The sequence below is a fragment of the Muntiacus reevesi genome, chromosome 3, assembly GCF_963930625.1.
Source record: "Muntiacus reevesi chromosome 3, mMunRee1.1, whole genome shotgun sequence".
In the NCBI taxonomy this organism is placed as follows: domain Eukaryota; kingdom Metazoa; phylum Chordata; class Mammalia; order Artiodactyla; family Cervidae; genus Muntiacus; species Muntiacus reevesi.
Genome location: NC_089251.1, coordinates 233,509,117 through 233,529,623, shown reverse-complemented (window position 1 = coordinate 233,529,623; position 20,507 = coordinate 233,509,117). Strand labels below are relative to the sequence as shown.

The 20,507-nt window shown below is 43.7% G+C and overlaps 1 protein-coding gene across 9 annotated transcripts in view; it reads right to left on the bottom strand.

Moving 5' to 3' along the window:
* The window catches only part of TANC1 (tetratricopeptide repeat, ankyrin repeat and coiled-coil containing 1), a 241,804-nt gene that overhangs the window by 166,920 nt on the left and 54,377 nt on the right, over nt 1-20,507 (bottom strand). For 8 of the 9 annotated variants that reach the window (XM_065931608.1, XM_065931606.1, XM_065931605.1 and 5 more), the window contains one exon: nt 17,246-17,355. The gene's annotated coding sequence lies outside the window, so the exon portion shown is untranslated. Of the gene's footprint in view, nt 1-17,245; nt 17,356-19,071; nt 19,175-20,507 lie in introns of all 9 variants that reach the window. The other variant, XM_065931601.1, reaches the window with a different exon arrangement.

Here is a 20,507-nt window from a genome sequence, read left to right as displayed (position 1 = left end):
TGGGTTGTGTTACCATCACACCCTTGTTAACACGCTAAGGAGAGGCAGGAAGAAGGAGGCAAGCAGCTTGCTGCTGAAGTGAAAGCAAAGAGGGGAAAGACAACTCTTCCGCAGAAATATCTGCCTCGTGGGCACCAATGCTTCCAAAGCGCTCAGTATAACACCCCACACAAGCACACACCACCCCAGAGTTGATTCGAGGTTTTCCACTGAGAAGGAGGAAGAGTCCCAAAGTGCTGCCATGTACAACATGAGCACACAGGGTGACCTTTCTTATCATTGGGTCTGGGCCTGTATTTATTTTTCCAAGCCTTTTGTTTTCCTGATGAAGAAACAGAGACCCCGGGAGGCCAACTCGCCCAGGGGTCACACAGCTAATTAACAGTAGGGCCAGAATCTAAACAGCAGACTCCCAGCAAGGGTCCCCCTCCTTCCAAGGCTCTGGCCTCTCTGCTCCATGCAATGAAAGCTTTGGACAACAGCAATCAAACCAGCAAAAAAATTACCAACCAACCAACCAACCTGAAAGATACTAGGAAGAAAGTATTTTAAGCAGCATTTGGAGAACGCCACAGTGAAACTTACTGAGGGATAAATCATCTTACAGAAAAAAAGTCTTTACACACAAAAGGGCCATGGCTTAGAGCCTAATTCTTTTTTAAAAAGCTACTTGAATGGATCCTTGTGAAAAGACATGGGTTTCATGACGTGCAAGCTCTGAATTTGGAAGTGGGCCACAGTGTGCTTCCATAGGGGAACTGTGGAAGCACAGATTCCTCTTGACAGTCATGCTTGAAGGAAACAATGCAAAATGTTGAGGCATTAAAAAAAAAGGAGGGTAGGCAAAATTAGATAATAATGCATGACTGGTAAGCACAGACATTTTCTTTTCCAAATTAAAAAACAAAATCAAAATCAATCAACCTCCAAGGTTTGTCATTTAGCAAATATTAAAGAAATAAGACAAAGACAATTATCGACGGAGCCTTGCCAGCAGAGTTTGGCCAAGGTCCTTATGGAACTTTTCCCTGTGTTTTCCTGGATCACTGAACAGCTCAGGCCCCATCGTGGTGGTGAAGCTGCCCCTGATTAACCACCCAGGTCTCCACCAATCCACAACATATCTACACACCTTCTGGAATACATGTCCCACAGGCTAAGGACTGGAAAACACGGAGTTGGGCATCTCATCTCACGTACCTTAGGCACCTAATTCAGGTACCTATTTCAGCTGTTTTCAGGAGAGTCACATCTTCCATTTCAGTGGTCTCCAATGAAGAAGCTATCAAATATCTGCTATAAGTTTTTCTCCCAGTTCTTGCTTCCCCCCCTAAATAGTAACTCAACGGAAAGAGCCTACATTTATATTCTAAATGATATTCAAACTGCAACATGGAGAAATTTTGATTATGTGTGTGTACATGCTTAGTCGCTCGGCTGTGTCCAACTCTTTGCGACCCCATGGACTGTAGCCCGCCAGACTCCTCTGTCCATGAAAAATTTCCAAGCAAGAATACTGGAGTGGATTGCCATTTCCTACTCCAGGGGATCTTCCCAACCCAGGGATCGAAACCATGTCTCCTGCATTGGCAAGCAGCTTCTTGACCACTGTGCCATCTGGGAAGCGCCCCCTTAAATGACTATCTGAGTGAAAAATTAAGGACCCCTCCCAGCCCCCATATACACATAAGCAGGAAAGGAAAACTGCTCCCCGAGGGCTAAATTCTGAAATTGACACAGATCAGAGTAGAGCTATGCAAAGTCCCACTGAGTCACAGCCTAAAAGATGTAACTGGAACTGGACATACATCAACAGACCATTTAAACACTGAGCCCATCTGAAGCAAGGTGGTCAGAAACAGCAAGAGCAGTAACAGGCTGGTGGGGCCCACATGAGCAGGATCATCCAGAGGAGATTCTCTGCACACCGGAGAGTACCTATGAATTCATAAGTACATACCCCCCACATCCAGAAACAGACCCTCCAGGCTGTGGTACCCAGCGCTATTTAACACTGGCGTCTCAACTACTTTCCCTTTTCCTGATTCTGTTCTCGCTGAGCAGGGCCTCATAATCTGACTTTCTAACCTAACAATGGTGGAGGAGAGTGTGCTGGCTCTGGTCAACCCAACACAACTGCCTAGCTTGTTGGCAGATATGACTCTGGGAATAAATTAATAAACCAGTGTCCTGGCTTGAAACAAAAGCTCTCATGAGAAAGAGTTCTGCCAAAGGGAGTCACTTTGCCAAATGCCATCTATTTAAGACATAAAGAATATTAAGTTTCTGATTCCAATTTGAGGACTGAAAAAAAAAAAAAAGACAATGGTAAATTCTCGAATGCAAATGCCACCGTGAAGCAATCTTATGAGAGCAGCTACAGGGCTCTTCCTGAATGACACTTTCTGCATCACCTCCCTTCCCGTAGCAACTTCAACTACTGTCACTGTTCATCTAAAAAGGGTGAGCAGTGCCTGCTACAGAAGTGAATCACACAGAAATCATGCAAACCAGCCTCCCAGGCATAGTAATTCAGATCCAAATGATTAAATAATAAGCCCAACACCCAGAAAAGAAATTGCCAGAAAAAAAAGAAACTGCCAGAAGTTATCAAGTCCCTGCTAAATTAAAAGATCATACACATAAGGATGTACTTATAAACAAGCATGATAGGATAAAATAAGAAATAGTCCTTTTTCACTTTACTGTATTATAGATCAAGAGTCACAGGTATAACAAAAACAAACACTGGCCAAACAGAATCCCTCAACTTCTGCCCCATGAAAACCTTAGCTTCTATCACACAAGTAGTATAAACATATGGTCGGATATAAATATTTAAAAATAAATATTGGAGAAAGTGGAGAACTTTAGTCCTCATTTCTTTATATATTTTTGAGGAAGAGAGAAAAGACCAGCCTCTAGGTCACAACAACTGAAATTATCTAACAAGAGAAAATTTCCTATAATGTTCATTTAAAAGAAAATAAAATGAGCATATGACATTATCTTCAATGATCTGAAGTCACCCAGATTTTCTTGTTTTTCTACTATCATTCAACATCAAAGTTTCCCAAATGCCACAGATTCTTCCTTTTAAAACTCAGGAAGTTAAATCAACTATTTAGTTTACTTTTACTTCTCAGATTTCTACTTTAACACATAAACTCTTTGGAGATAGGCATAATGTCTCCATGTTATATGTTAAATAAGCATTCTGCACAGTGATTACAATGGTATATAAAATATAATAAACGTTATCCTAAATTAAAGTGAGATGATTTCAAAACAAGACAAAAACCTATTTCAGTCTGCTATCCCAATGGCAGTATCATAAACATGACCACTTTGTCTGAAATCATAAAGTAATACCAGCCTCCAAACCTTCCTCTTCTGGAGTGCCATACTGCCTATTTACATTATTTCAAGTCGAATCCATGAGCTGAGGGCGGGGACTATGTTTATTCTTTAACAGATACAAACAGAAGCCGGAACACAGTCTTCGCACCCACTCTGTTCTCAGTATTTGTTGACAGATTTAACTAGGCTGCAATGAACACAGATGAGCTATTTCCTCCAAATCAAGCAATTAACCAACATTTATAGCAGTTTATAAATTACAAAGAACATTCCTATATATTTTCATTTGCAAAGAATGCAAAAAAAAAAACTCAGTTAAATCCATGAGATACTTGGGAGGAAAATGCTGCATTTTACAATACCCTTTCATGTCCACACCTGAGTCAGCCTTAAAATCTCAAGATAATAAAACCTTATCCAGTTATCCTGGACACCTAAACATACGCTCTTTGCTCACTCCATGGAAAGGGACTTCTTGCATCAAACCATCTACCTGACCTCACAGCAAAGCAGTCTGAGAAGGTGGCTTCATTCTTTAGTCAAAATAAATAAAGACAGAGTAGCAACAGTTACAAGTGAAACACTGGAAAGTAAGACATGCATGTTCATTAAGGAAAAAAAAAATTTTTTTTTTTTAAATTTCAGAGAAGAGAGGCATCAAAAATATCCTCAATTTTAGGGACTCAAAAAATTTTCAACCTAATCAAATTTAAGACTCACCTAACACAACAGTCATGACATTCATAGGACTGCCTTTAGAACTTTCCTTGGCACTGGCAACTTTTACTGTTTATCAAAAGAAAGGAAGTGGGTGACAGTGGTCATGGGGGGTATGGTGTCTAAAGCAGGCTACAGGATAAATAATACAGGAGAGAGCAAGCTAGAGAAAACGAAGTAGAATAGAGACCAAGAAAGGAAACAAAGAGCTCTGCTAGAGGCGGCGCTGGCTGCTGCTGGAAACTCATGGAAAACTGTATTCTTAATAGAAGCTTCCTGAAAGCAAGAGCCATATCTTGATGACATTCTTTTAGAGTTCCCAGGAGGCTGGGGAGAAAACCAACCCTTGATGAATACTTGAAATTCCAGGCGGTCTCTCTCACATTTTTCCCCACTCTGGCTAGTAGAGAAAACCTAGGAATCAGGAGACCTGACCCTGGCATTGTGAGAGGAAACAAGCCACTAAACGTCTCTAGGATGCAGACGCTTCGTCCAGGAAAGTTGCAGGAAAAGAGAAGGGGTTATTGATCAAGAAATCAGAAAGCAACTCTGATGATAAGTTAAAACAATGGCCTTTCATATGGCTTAACATGGAGAGCTGGGGAAAGAGAGATAAAGCACAGGCGAATGATGCCCCAAGACAAAATAGACCTAACCATTTGGTCCTCTTTATTTGAAGTCATTCTACAAAGTCTGCCTCTAATTCTGCTGTTCTATAAAGTTAGGTCTGTCTTAGGCAAAAAGATGTCAGGTTTGAGCACGAGCTATTAAAAGGAAAGTAAATTTACAGTCACAAGTAATATGAATTTAAAAGAGTTCTAGGGGAAAAACAAAACAAAACAGAGTTTTGGGCATGAAGTTTGAACTCAGATGCTTAAGTTCTGATGCACCAAATTCAGTGCAAATTCCCTATTAGATCGAAGTCATTTTCAACCTCTATTTAAAATACTCTGTAGAAAGATATACAAGTTGTTTTGAGAAACATGTCTTTAAAAATCTGAGTCTTCTCAAGTGCTCAGGGCTGGTGCACTGGGAAGACCCAGAGGGGTGGGGTGGGGAGGGAGGCAGGAGGGAGGATCGGGATGGGGAACACATGTAAATCCATGGCTGATTCATGTCAATGTATGACAAAAACCACTGCAATATTGTAAAGTAATTAGCCTCCAACTAATAAAAATAAATGAAAAATAAATAAATAAAACATAACTCTCAAAAAAAAATCTGAGTCTCCTAAGCTAGTATTTCATGTTGCTAAAAAGTTACTACATACAAGCTTGTTTAAAGAAGTTTCCATTTTGATAACACTTGGCAGAAGAGAAATCATATATTAGTGAAAGAAAAGGCATTTCACAAGCCCACTTCAAAAACCTATTTCAAAAGCTTCCTCGTCTTATTTTATTTGCTTGCCTACCTGCCTCCTCCATTAGGCTGTGGACCTCTGAATGGTCAGACCCTGCCAAGCTTCACCAGCACAGTTTTCTCACTTCAATATCAATGGATATATCAGAGAGGAACACGATCTTAATCCATCTCTAATTCTCAAAGGGAAAAACTACCTCAAAACACATTGCCAGACTAATAAATTTAAGCAAATGTGACCTCCTTGTTTAAAACGCAAGGCCCTGCACATCAGAGGAACTTGTCCTGACTCTCCTAAGACAGGGTTACAACCCGATTTTCCAATTACAGAATAAGCACTGGGCTAGATGTTTCATTCCGGACACATTCCTGAGTCTCCACTCTGTGCCAATCAAAGAGGAGCGCAAAGTATAATATGTTGGAGGGGGAAGACAACATCATCAACAAACATGGGCAGGAAGCCACAAGTCCAGGCCTCCCTCTTCTCTGTAAAGTGAAACTGAATTATGAGAGGAGCAGAGATGGTTCAGAGTAGCCCCTGTAGGGAAGAGGAAGGCAAGCACAAGATTTAAAGGACAGCTCAGCAGTTCTCATTGCGCAACCAAGAGCAAGACACGGCACCAAACAACGAAAGTGTGCAATTCCATCCTCCGATGCTCAGCCCCGAGGAAGAACCATCCAGACGACAAGAGGTTTGATTGGCTGTCCAGTGTTAGCAGCGCAAATACAAGAGTGGTCGGGGTGCTCATACAAGAGTACCCCGAGTGGTGTGCCACGGAAGTGAGGCTGGACAGGAAGCAAGTGGAGCCCTGAGAAGGACAGCCAGGGAGAACAGGGATGGTGTTTCAGAGAGATCAAAGAGCAAATACAGAGGGAATAAGTGAATGGAGACGCTAAACAGAGGCTGTCTGATCCTCTTAATTTTAAATTCTTGGATATGGAACAATTCCAGACACTGTTAAAGCCCACATGACTGCCAGTCGCACGGTTCACTGAAGTGGAGCGTCCTCAAGTGAGGGTCGGAAGCAAAGAAGTCAAGAACTTGATTCTTGGCCTGGGGAAGGGCCATTCAGATGCTCCCTGCAGTAAGGGAGGCAAGGTTAAGGATATCACCCACCACCCTAACAGCCAGTATTTACCAAAGTCTTTACTATATATCGGGTTTCCCTGGTAGTTTAGCTGGTAAAGAATCCACCTACAATGCAGGAGACCCCGGTTCGATTTCTGAGTTGGGAAGATCCCTGGAGAAGGGAACGGCTACCCAGTCCAGTATTCTGGCCTGGAGAATTCCAGGACAGAGGAGCCTGGCAGGCTTCAGCCCATGGGGTTGCAAAGAGTCAGACACGACTGAGTGACTTCCACTTTCCTTTCTTTACTGTGTATCAGTTAAGTGGAAGAGTTTTATATTCTTCAGCAACCTCATTTTTAAAATCTTTAAAAAAATCATCTGCAGGACAGTCTCACTGATTCCTTTTTATAAACAAGAACGCAAAGGCTTAGAGAGATGAACAATTTGCCCAAGGTTACACAAGTCATAAAGGTGAAGCCGGGACTTGAACCCAGCTCTGACTTGAAAGCTCAGGCTCTGAATTGCTGCCTCCAAAGTCCTCAATGAACCAGGGAGAGGGGAGCTAGGAAGGTGACCAGGGAAACACAGAATACAAGTCTCAAAGACAAAGTGGCTTTCGCATGAGGGTGATAAAGTACAGCTGTTATGGATCCAGCTGAGGAGAGCTGGGGAAAAAGCCAACGCCAGGCCACAGTGGCCAGGCGGCCACAACACCTAGGGTGTGGCGATGAAGCTCCGTCTCTGCATGTGGTCCCACCCTTTCTCACACAGCTCCACGGAGGGTGTGACCAGACCGCAGGACGCTGTCCTGTGTGAGGTTTACAGCAACTGGAGACCCCAGTCCCAATCCTCATAAAAGCGATTAGCTCCTTAACGGCCGCCCTCTGATTACATCTTCTCTTTTCCCTTCTCCTTCCTGTGAAGTTTTCTACTTGTATCATACAACACAGTTATGAACTGCAACTCACATGGGCCACCTTCTTGATGTGTGACAATGACAGCTCCCTGAGTAAAGGTTGGAGGCATCACGTTATTAACTAAACGACCTTGGGCAAGTTATTTCGCCTTTCACGGGCTCATCTGTCTAACAGGAACACCACTTCCCTTCCCATTTGACAGGGTAATATCAAGTCTCTTCCACCTCTAGGTGATATCATTGCAAAGGGGAAGCTTTATTTCTTGTTCATAGGGCCACTGTAATCACAGCCGCTAATAAACCATCACCACAGATGAAAAAGGAACTCCTCGAAGGAGTCTATGGCATGTGCTGATGATAAGTCTTTAGTATGAAAGGAGAAGAGATCCTGAAGACACGTCAGAAAGTCCATTTTTTTCCAGAGAGTGTTAAAAGGCACTCAATCAATCAGTGCCAGCTGAATGAAGCCTGGTATTATAAATCTAAAGAAATTAAATTTTTTAAATTGCACTGCATCTGGCCTCAAAGTGAAAAAGGTCAGACAACTTCAAAGATGCCCTATGAAAGGCAGCTATTCATTACACCACGATCTCTTGCTCATGGCGCTGACAGACAGATCTTAAGCTTCAGAATATCAGACGTCGAAATCCCTCCTCTGCTTCTGTCAGTGCTTGCTATGATGCTCTGAACAAGGTTATAACCTTCCCAGGACCTAATTTCATTACGTTGGGCGTTCTCAAAAACCATGTAGTTTTTTTTTTTTTTCCTTTTCAGACTCCCTCAGGTGATTCTGATGTACAGCCAGGGACACACATTTAGGACTAATTATATTCCAGGCCCTGCTCTCAGCACTTTATATATATAATCATTTAATCCTCACAACAGCCCTCTACAGAAGGTGCTATCTCTATCTCCATTCTACTGGGGCACAGAGAAGCTGGGACTTGCCCAGAGTCATGAAGCTCACAAGGGCCCATCCAGGCAGTTGGGCTCCAGAGCCTGACCATGTAATCCTATCCCAGGCCTCCTTTTTGAATAAAAGCGAGAGAGTAGCTCCCAGGGGCCTGGTGAGGTGGTGAAACAGACAAAAATGTCAAACAGGGGGGGACAAATCATCTTTGGACACACACACACCTGCCACCCTCACTGTAGCATCCCATGCCTCAAATCTTTCTTGGAAAAGAAAATCTACCTCTATCTCTTATCTTGAAAAAGACACCTGCTGTCCACTCCCCCAAGTTCTGCTAGGCACCCAATCAGAGTTATTTCAAACTACCGTGTTGTCGATATGTATGATCTGGAGGCATCACACAGGATACATGCAAAAAAAATGAGCACACTCAAGTCATGAGCTCACAGGTGGAAAACACTGGGAGATGGGCCATACTGTTGATTAAGAAGATACTTTGCGGCAGAGACCTCTATGTCACATAGGCAATGCTTCCCCTATTCCAAACACTTACCCAGAAATAAGAAACTATGCTATTCAAGAGGAACTCAAAAAATATCTCCCCATTCTCACTAGAATGAATTGAATGAAGCTTGTTAAAAGGTGATCGGCTGAGGCAAGGAATGGCCTTGTGCCCAAGTTCTCCTCTGGACAGTTTTACACAGTCTAGTTAATGTAACATGGTCTTAACCTTGGACACCAAAGTTCTAAAATAAATTAGGCAATGCCAGTGCTAATGCAGTGGGGAGCCAAATCAAATTCACAGGTGTCACACTTGTGCATCATATGAGCATCCTCTCTTCCCACAGCTAAGGCAAGTATATCAACACGTGGATCATGGGGCTCTTATCTGAAATTTATAAGGAAAACCATTCTGGGCCATAAACATTTGGGTGCAATTCAGTTCAGTTCAGTCGCTCAGTCGTGTCTGACTCTTTGCGACACCACGGACTGCAGCACGCCAGGCTTCCCTGTCCATCACCAACTCCCAGAGCCTACTCAAACTCATGTCCATCGCATCAGTGATGCCATCCAGCCATCTCATCCTCTGTCGACCCCTTCTCCTCCTGCCTTCAATCTTTCCCAGCATCAGGGTTTTTTCCAATAAGTCGGTTCTTCACATCAGGTGGCCGAAGTATCGGAGTTTCAGCTTCAGCATCAGTCCTTCCTATATTGGTTGCAATACAGTCTCAAGCTGTGACTGCCACAGGGCCTATGAGAAAGGTCACACGGGAATGTGTGCTCAGCCACTTCAGTCGGGACTGACTGTGACCCTATGGACTGGAGCCCATCAGGACCCTCTGTCCACGGGATTCTCCAGGTGAGAATACTGGAGTTGCCATGCCCTCCTCCATGAATCCTCCCAACGTCAGGGATCAAACCTGCATTTCTTGCACTGCAGCTGGATTCTTTACCGCTGAGCCACCAGGGAAGCCCCACGTGGGAATGGGCATTGATTTTATTTTTTAATCCACTCCGACAGCCCCCAAATGGGGGAATACCAGAGTTCCAGATGAAAAAATACAAAGACAACTCATGCCAGGAAACAAAAGGCAAACATGTAGAGACCATTTAAAAAAAAAAAAAAAGTTAACAAACCTGGGTTCAAAGGAAGATAGGAAAGACACAAGGGTGCCATCCAAGTCAGGAGTATGTGACCTTTTAAGTGCCATGGGCTGCCTCAGCAATCTAGACCCTCTAATCAGAATGTTTCTGAGTGATTTTGACACAGAAAATGCAATTACAGAGAAAATCAATTATACTGAAGCAGACATCAAAATATTTAAAAAGCAAATCTGTGATAATAGTAATGTGTGCTTCTTAACGCATACATAACATTACACAGCAGCAGGTCTAAGAGCTACTGTAGTTTCCTGAGTGGTGATAGGCATAAATGATAGCTTAAACTACCTCCCTCAACACGGTATAAAAATCTGTAATTTCTATGTGCCAAAGCCACAGGTGCTACTGTTACTCCATAGGAAAAACTACATTTTGGCTACAGTACAGCAAAAATTAAAATTTGCATTTTTCTCTACCCATCGAAGTTCAGAGACCCTCTGCAGTGCATCCAATGACCCTACGAGTTTGGGACCCTTACCCAGAGAATCAGGGTCAGACCCAACAGAACAATTATTCTGACTTGCCAAAAGCTCTGCGAACAGCCCAGGAGTTTCTAGACAAACAGTAGCTCACTTTTATCCGACTCCTGGAACCATAGAAATACAGGAAATTAAACGGTAATTTACTGATTGGCACACATTAGCAGGACTGGGAACTCCACATAGACATCACCCCAAGTTCATGGTTAGTTTTCAGAGTAGTCTGTAAAAGTTCTATTTAACAAGTAAGTCCATCACCATCAAATTACTAACAACAGCTATCTATGGAAATTTAGTGTGCAACAATATACCAAAGCATGAAAGTCAGGATGACTGTTAGAGACAAGTGTGTTTCATATTTGTTTTATTTTCTTGAATTCTCTTCTTATCCTTTTAAAAAGTATTTAAGGTCTAATAAGTACAGCCTTCCCATGAATTGGATCAGGCTTCCACATGAGACTGGTATCCAAGGCTTGGCCTCTTCTGCCCCCACTGCTTCATACAACCAGGCCACTCACCAGATGCATGCCTTCATGGGGGATGCCCTAAGAAGATAAATATCATTCAGAGTCCAAAATACACGGACTCACATTGGGCCCCTGCCAGTTTCTCATGGATCCTGGGTAACTGAGACGGTTTTGTTTTCATGGTTAGGACCTACAAACAACAGCTGCAAAAGTGTAATACTTTTTCTAAACTATCACAATTACCTAAATCTGGCTCACTGTTTCAGCTGTGGCAGCAGCCAAAATTCCCAGAAAGATGCAAGCCCTGCATAGAATCCAGAAGATCTGGGATGGGAGCTCTGAGCTAAACCGGAGGCATGCAAACCCAACCCAAGAGCAAAAGATACCTTAACTAAGTTCTGAATTACAGGATAATTCCTATGCGTGGAGATTACAAACATTATTTTTAGAAGTCAGATAAAACTTTAATCAAATCTATAAAGTTCAAGCACACTTGAAATTATGTGACATGCCATATATGAACATCAGATTTTTTTTCTCTAAAACTCACTGAAAGGTTCAATTAAAGCCCTTAACTCTGCAGGGAAGCCTTTGATCATAGATTCTGTCACCACCTCTCAACATATACAGACAATATGAAACATATCTCAAACCTAAGGAACAAAATCAGTATTGTGAAGTGGCATGGAAACCACACATACATATACACAGAGATCATGCTCCTTTCAAGTTGGGGGGGTGGGGGCGGGCACAGGGAAATGAGTTGCAGAAACTACAGTTTCCAAACTGAAAAGGTTCCTTAGACACAGTACATGAACACAGCTACCAAATTATTTTCTAAATATAAATGTGTGGTCCCAATGCCTTCTTTAAGGAAAAACAGCCTCTTTAGAACCCAGTGGAAAATAGGAACACTTTTCTTGAATGACTCTGAATTAAAGATAGTGGATGCGAAACTGTTTTAGATAAAACGAAGATGTTGCACAGATGTTGTAAGTTGTCATGGTCTTACTAAAACATCTTTCTGCCACAGAAAAATATGAGTCTGCAACAGAGCTGGATATAAAATAATAAATATCTGTCCCTTGTCTTTATGTAATCCAACTTCCCTAGCCGACTCCCTTCTGCCTCCTCAGAAACCTAATAAAGTCCATATTTCAATGTACTGATAATTCACTGAAAACCACAAAGCCATTCATCTCCAACTCAGACTTAGGTTATGACTTTTTTTGCAATTATCTCTTCTTATCAATACTGTAAATCTGTAACAAACAAAAGGCCTTTACTCCACAAATCCAACAGACCACCATAAAAATAACAGCCGAGCTGGGAACACAAATGCACCCCATAGTAAGCCCGGTTATGTTTTTCACTATGAAGAATCTGGTTTAGTCCTCACAACGAGGAGGAGGTCGGAACTGTAACTGTGCTCTCTGACAGATAAAGAAATTGAGGGTCAGAGAAACTTCACAGCCTGCCCCAAGCCACACTTTCCCTCTTTTTAAAAAGGTTTTTATTTTTAACTGGAGGATAATTGCTTTACAATATTATATTGGTTTCTGCCATATATCAACATGAATCAGCCACAGGTTTACGTATGTCCCCTCCCGAGTGAGCCTCCCTCCCATCGCAAGGCCCATCCCACCCCTCTAGGTTGTCACAGAGCACTGGATTTGAGTTCCCTGCATCATACAGCTAATTTCCGCTTGTATCTATTTTACACATATCAATGTATATATTTCAATACTACTCTCTCAATTGATCCCACATTTTCCTTCTCAACATAGCACTCCTTAGAGGAAAGAACACTAGACCCTCACTCTTGGTACCCTGAGCCCTGGATCCCAAGATTAAATGATGCATAAAACCAGCCTCTGTTGCACAGCATGGGGCCTAAAGATAGGCTATATCAAACTAATTGTTTCTGTGGAATTTAGAACCCATTCAACTTTCACAAAAGCGGACCCTCCCCTTGGAGAAACTTGTTATCAAAAAGGAGAACTATGATGGAAAACAAAGAACATTTCCTTGGAACAGGGCAAAAGGAGAGACCTATAGGGAAACAAGATACGGACTGCGTCCAAGTCCATCCTCGCAAGATCAATTAAACAGAACAATAAACCTCATCAGAACTCTGCTTTAATTCACTTGCCTAGTCTTAAATATGTAGGTTTCATAGATGATATCTTCATCTACTCCAAAACAGTTACATTTAGAACTATTAATAATAGCAAAAATCAGATCTACATGTACTATCCTCATTATCAAGGTTTTTACTTGGGTCTTTTCTGCCTTTACTACTTTAGGCACATGAATCATTCAATCAACATGATCAGAGGTCCAGAAGAGTTTATGTTTTCACATGTTGTTATTTATAACCTAAAAAAGAGAGGCTCATTTAAGTTAGCCAGTTATCGACTTCCACAATTTCTTCCATTCTTCCAAACAGAATTCCTTAAAAGTGCCACCAAATTTTAAAGCATCTTCCCATAAAAACCCTTCGAGGGTAAGCAGCATGACCCCACCGTCCTAAGCTCGGGCTACCTAGCCAATGTGCAACTAATAAAAAAAATCAGGGGTTGAACCCAGATAAAGCCACAGACCATGGTTTTTCCATTTAATAGTCTTGTCTTTATCACCGTGTAAAAAAAAAAAAAATACACACACATATATATATGGTGATACACAAATTTGGAAAAGTCCCTGATGCTGGGGAAGACCGAGGGCAGAAGAAGAGGGCGACAGGATGAGATGGTTGGATGGCATCACTAACTCAAAGGACATAAGTTTGAGCAAACTCCAGGTGATAGTGAAGGATGGGGAAGCCTGGCATGCTGCCGCCCACAGGGTCACAAAGAGTCAAACATGACTTAGCAACTGAACAGCAACAACACAATATTGAATAAAACCCGGTTCCTGCCCTGAACACAGCCAACCTACTCACCAGACAGAAACCTACATCTTTGGCATCATGGGAACAGAACAAGTCACACTGACATGATGGTGAAGGTTTTGGAGCCACGGAGACCAACCCATAGGTTTAAAATCCCCAAACCCTAACTCTACTATGCTTTACCTTCCCTGTGATCCTGGGCCTGAAACTTAAACTCTCGAAATCTTAGAATCCTCATTTGTAACAGAGATGACATACCACAAAGTAATTGCAAGAATTAAAAACGACATGACAAGTACCTAGAACTATGCCTAGCAAGAAATACATATTACATAAATGGTTGAGACGGTCTCATGTTATTCCATCTGCTTATATCAGCCCAACTACAACTTCTAAAGCCCAATTAAATGTCAGTGGAATGTGCTTTTCTTTTTTCTATTCAGGATATTAAAATGATAGGGATTTATCGCCAATAACAATTCGGAACTGACTGAGGGAGGGTGAAGGATGAGTCACACATTTCTGACTTAATAGTGCCAATGACCACAGTGGGAAAAGCAGACAGAAGCATGGGGATGAGGAGACTTGGGGAGGTGGAGAGTGGAAAGCAGGCAACAATTAGGAGGAAAATGAGTTCGGTTTGGATATCTCAAGTGTACATATGAGTCATCCAAGTAGAAATGTCCAAAAGATTGTTTGAGACAAGGGTGAACCTGGAGAAAGACATGGGGGTCATTAGCATGTGGCTGGTGGCTAAAGCCATGGAAATATAGAAGCCACCCAAAGAGGCTTAGCAGACTGAACACAAACCACTAAGGACGCAAGCCCAGGGAATGTGCACACTTATTGGCAGGCACAGTAAGACCTAGGAAGAAATGAAAGGAGTAAAGTAGGAAAAATGCAAAGGAACCCAAAGGAGAAAGTTTCAAATGAGGAATGGGAGTGATCAGTAGGTCAAGAGCTACAGAGAAGTCATGTCACAAGTCCTATTAGAGGTCATTTGTAACCTTAGGAGCGGTTTCTGTGACGTTGAGGTGATGGAAACCAGATGATAGGTCATCTGTAAGATCTCTGCCTAAATGGTTAAATTCTTTGATTTCAAAACAGAAACTCACTGTTCTCCAAACCCACCAAAATATTAAAATCTCAAACAATAGATTACAAGGTGTTTTTTTACCCCAGAGAAAGGGAAATTTGCAAAAAAGACCCAGTTAAAAACCACAAAAGCCATTTAACATGATCTTTGCTATTAAGCTCCTATCTATTTCCTTGAAGTTGGTCCTCAGGGAGAGAGAAAAGAAAAATTAGCTTAATTCTCTACCACCCAAAAACTGGAGGAAGGAAAAAAGGGTCTAACTTACTAGATAAATTTCCTGTCCAGTAACTCTCTTAAGGGCAATGCATATAAATTGCTATTTCAACATTACCTTGAGAAATGTGTTGCCACAAGTCAGGAGAGACTTTGGTTTCAATATGCAAATCCCTGCATACTTTGGTAAAATTCCATTTAAGCAGAGTCCCACCTGGATTTTTAAATAAGCCTGAGCTCTTGTTAAATTTAGTAGATTGTTCCTCAACATCATTTTCCTCATTCTTTGTATACTTACAACTGTAGAAAGCACTGTGCTAGGCAATTTTAAAGAAAAGTTATAAAATTGTTCTATGATGCAAATTATAGCACTACAAGGGACTGTTTGGCTTGGCAGTATAAACTGGTAAAACTAGTTAGCAGACTTCAAAAATTATTCCCCCAAACATCTGCTCAGGCTAAGAAAGAGGTTTTTGTTTTTTTAAGTCTACTCCACATACAAATATTTTTCAAGAAGTTATACACCATCACCTCTTGAGAAGCTTAAAACGCGTGTGCACGCACGCGCGCACACACACACACAGACAGCAATTGAACAACAACAAATATAAGTTGTGTCCAACTCTTGCGACCCCATGGGCTATAGCCCACCAGGCTTCTCTGTCCATGGGATTTTCCAGGCAAGAATACTGGAGTGGGTTGCCATTTCCCCTTCCAGAGGATCTTTCCAACCCAGGAGTCAAACCCACATCTCCCGCATAGACAGGTGGATTCTTTATCACTGAGCCACCAGGGAAGTCTAGGTAAGTAGGTAGATCTATACACAGCAGGGACACTCTCTCCATTCCCAAATTCCAGTTCAGTAGGCCTAGGGAGAGTCCTAGTATCTTAAGTTTTAAAACCTCATCGGAGATTATGATGTGTCCTCCCCTGATATGCTCCTGTTGAGAAGCATATGGGTATGCTAAAACATAAAAGTTTTAGCAGAATCCACCAAAGCTGGGGCGGGGCGGGGGGGAGGCGGGGGGGAGGATGGCAACTGGCCACTGTGCTCTTCATGGACGAGCAAGACATGGCAGGAAAGGTGACTGCAGAAGATGAAATCCCGCGAGCAAGCCACGTTGGACAGATGGCACAGCGCACCTGCACATCACATGGACGTTTCAAGAACACTCAGAGGCTGGAAGCAGCTTTAACCCTGACCCCGCCTCCCAGGGAAGAGTGTTTCCAACACCCACAGAGAAGAGATCCAGGCCAGAGCCTTCATTCCCCAAGTCAACAGTTCTGTCCTGGGCCTCCTGGGGACTTCTGCTCCACAGCCTCAATTGAGAGCATCCGAGCATGAATAACAACAGCCCTCCAAGCTGTGCCCACTCGGGATGGGACTGGAGACGCCATTCTCAGTCAATTCTCTCTCCTTAAGGGAAAGAGGGAATATTTGAGTCCTACTACATGACAGCAAATACAAATGAAAAGATGAACAGAACAAAAATCTTACCCATCATGAACCTCCAGTCTCAAACACCTTGCATTAGGTACTTTTGTTTCACGATTTACATGTAAGATGGCAGTACAGGAAAACCACAGTACAGGAGATGTTTAGCAATGTGCTTAAAGTTCCTAAGGCCACAAGAAACCTCCCTGAAACCTAGGAGGGGAATAACTCCAAACAGGTTAACAAGGCAGCATGGAGAGCAGATGAGAGAGGGAACCCAAGCTATTGTAACTGGCCTGGCCCTAAAAAGGCAACCTGGGAAGGCATCTGGGTGAGGCAGGTGTAAACGTCCCTTTATTTGTCTCCTGGTAACTATGGGGAAGTTTTATTAATTATTAAACTTCAGAAGTTTTTCACAAGAATTGGGAAAGAGAAAAAGGATAAAGAACAAGCATCACAATATATTCATCTATTGAATCATTCTGTTGTACACCTGAAACTGATGCTACATGTCAGCTACATCTCAATCTTAAAAAATATATCAAAAATTTAAATTTCTTTGAATAAAAAACCAATTTACCTTCAAAAGCCACAGACTTTTTCAGAAAATAACATATGGTGGAAAACTTGGCCTGTTGAAGTACAAATTTTTCCCTGGGTCTCACTCACCTTGCCTCACCCCAGGCTCCACTTGCTGGCAACAGAGAGCAGCTGTCTCCCTTGGGGGGCACCCAGAAAGTTCCTCTGGATCAGGCGACTACAGCAAGATGGGAAGAGAACTGAAAAAAGAAAATCCAGTCAGTACACTCATCCTATGACACCAGAAGCACAGAGTTTATAAAACCAGCTACAACCAGGACTTCAGAAAAAGCCATGGTGGACAGGAAAGGTCATCAGTATATATATGTCCTTTAAACAGGGGAACAAGGGTGATGGGCTGGCCAACCAAGAAAACTCATTCCTCCTCCTGACAACCTCTGCCCAGGCTGACCAGGGGCTGTCACGGAAAGCCCTGTCTTGAGCAAGGAACTGTAGCATTCAAACTACCTTCTCCAGCTTGGATTTTCTCTTCAGCTGATACTAATGAGCTTGCAGCCCAACACAAGCGTGTCAACGGTTTCAGACCAAGAGCCCAGAACCTTGCTAAGGCACTCAGGGTGCAGAAGCTCTCCAGAATATTTTCTCCCCATATTTCCTGCCCCACTCCTCCCAGGTCCCGGCTCTCGACAGGACTCACCGTTTCCGAACACACTGCCCAATCTCACACCTTTGCTCTTCTCCCCGTTCCCTCATCCGGAGACACCGCCCCCACTCCGGAGATTAGTCATCCTGCAAACACAGCTCAAGTACCCCCTGCACGCCCGCCCTACCCCCACATCACCTCGCCCCCGCACACGAGGCCCCTCGCGGGTACCCGCGTCCTAGCGCTTGCTTCCCTCTGCCTTGATCGTCGCCCCTCCGCCCCAGCTGCCTCCACCAAACCCCTGTTCTCACAAGGAGAGGCGCACGCCAAGGCATGTTTGTTCCTTGAAGGATTTCCAACAAGAGGTTCTCCGTGACTGACTCGGGGTCCATTTCCCTGGGAAATATTCTTCTTACTGCTACTCTGGTCCTGGGAGATGTTCTTTTTCAAGAGTGCTATCCAAGCTCCAACACACCGACAGCCGGGCCCTCGCCCAAGTCATTCCCCGCGTAACAAGGCTGCCGGGGCTTCACTGCCAAAGAGGACGGCTCGTGTGTAGTCACGCTGGGGCCGACGAAACCACCTTGGCAGGGCCCCGGAGTGTAATAGGTTTGTGCATGCAGAGGCGGGGCGGAGGCCTCTTTGCCCCGCTAAGTGTGTTTGATGAGGAGCTCTATGACATGCCACGCCTCCACCACCTCCCCCCCAGTCACAACCCACCCGAACTTCCGAGATGAAAATGGAGCCCGGGAGCTCTTCCCTGGGAGGAAACCAGGGGCGGAGGCAGGGCCCAGGCCCGGTGCTCCCCACCTCCACCTCGGAGAGCTGAGATCTCATTCAAGCAGAACACGAAGGAGAAACCTACACGGTCCGGGTGGTCCCCTGACACCAAATCTCACCTCACGTTCAGCAGCAGCCCCCAGAGCCGCCCAGGCTTCTCAGCGCCCCCCGGCTTCTGCTTCCTTAGGCTGCTGACCTCGCTGTGAGTACTGACGCATTCAGGGCAGCAGAGCACCAGCTGGTGAACCACAGCTCAAATATCCCAGGCCTCCTCCCCTGGTTCACTCGTAAGGGAATCACCTGCCTCTCTGCGAGAGTCTGGCAGCCAGGGAAGGAGTCCATCTCACACCTGCTGCGAGGACTTCAGCCAACCTCCTCGCACAAAACGCCCCAGCAGCAGAGGCAGGCATCTCAACGGTCCCAACCACAACTGCCAGACAAGTGTAAAAGAATTTCCACCACAGCCCACAAGCTGCCCACTGTCACACAGACCCTCGGCCCAGAGCAACCACGGACATGTATGCACGCTCACCACTAACAGGTGATGATGCCCCTCGTGCTCTCTCTCCGGCCTCTTCTCCACCCACAGCAACCCATTTACTACTTCTGTGATGGTGCAGAGCGGGGTGTCCTTTCTGCATTTAAGATGACAAAGAGAGCTCTGTAAATTACAGAGGTCCCAAAGGGGAGGCAACCTTCTGCAAGAAGGACTGTCCCTACAGCCTGATTTGTGGTGATGCGATCACAGAGTCTAGATTCTGCATTTGGTCCTACATGGGTTTTCAAGGCCACATTCAGTAATTATAGAAAGGAAAAAGGGAGGTGGAGACCAGAGGAACTCTGAGTGGTGTTTGAGGAGTTACTTATAACTACAGTTAGATCACGCATCCACCAGAGTCAGAAGAGAAGCTACGCCTCGCGTTTTCAATTGTCCTCTAAAAATCTATGTTAGAAGAGGAGAAAGTGGAACTTTTTACTTTTTTATATTTTCTTGTTTTATCATTCCTCCACTAAAACTTCCCGGGTGGCACTAGTGGTAAAGAAACCGTCTGCCAATGCAGTAGACATAAGAGATGTGGGTTCAATCCCTGGGTCGGGAAGATCCCCTGGAGAAGGAAATGGCAACCCACTCCAGTATTCTTGCCTGGAAAATCCTATGGTCAGAGGAGCCTGGCGGGCTACAGTCCGTGGGGTCACAAAGAGTCGGACACAACTGAAGCAACTCAGCACGACCACTACAAGGGCTCCATTCATTTTCAACCCACAGTCCACAATTTGGGCCCAAGCAAGTTTTGAAAAACAAGCGTTTTGCTATATAATATTCTCATGTAAACTGCAAAAGAAGACAAAGTACACTTATTGAAGGAATTTTTATGGAACCTAAAATACAGGAAGTTTAGAGACCAGGTGGGTGATGACATTCAACTGCCAAATCACTAGCTTTTTATTTTCATGAATCTAATTTCCAACTGGCTCCTAAAAATAAAACCTAAAAAAGCCTTTTGAAGAGAATTATTAGGGTTTATCTCCTGGCCCTCATTCTGTTTCAAAGATGAAGAGAGACTTTAAAATTGTTTATCCAACAGAAATAAGCTTTTTTTCTCTTAAGCATCCTTCCCAAAACCTAGCACCAGGCATCCTCAGACCACAAAACAAAGATGAGGGAATGTTCGCCATGCAAAGTGTGTGGCCAGCGATCCCGTGTAACAGTCCAAGTCCTCCAGTGACACTGGGTCCTGCTGCACTGAACACTGCTCCTTAGAGTGTGAGGCCCAGAGAGGGTGACCAGCGAGATGAAGGCCACAGCCTTCACCAGGTCACACCCCACTGTTCCTGAGAGCTCACGCAACACAAGAGAAAACACCACCACAGAAATCCTGAAGCCAGTGAAAGAAAGCTCTTGTTTTTGTTTTGCTTCATTTTGAATGCTGGTGCTTAATAGAAAGCAGGCTTAAACAAAGGCAAGAA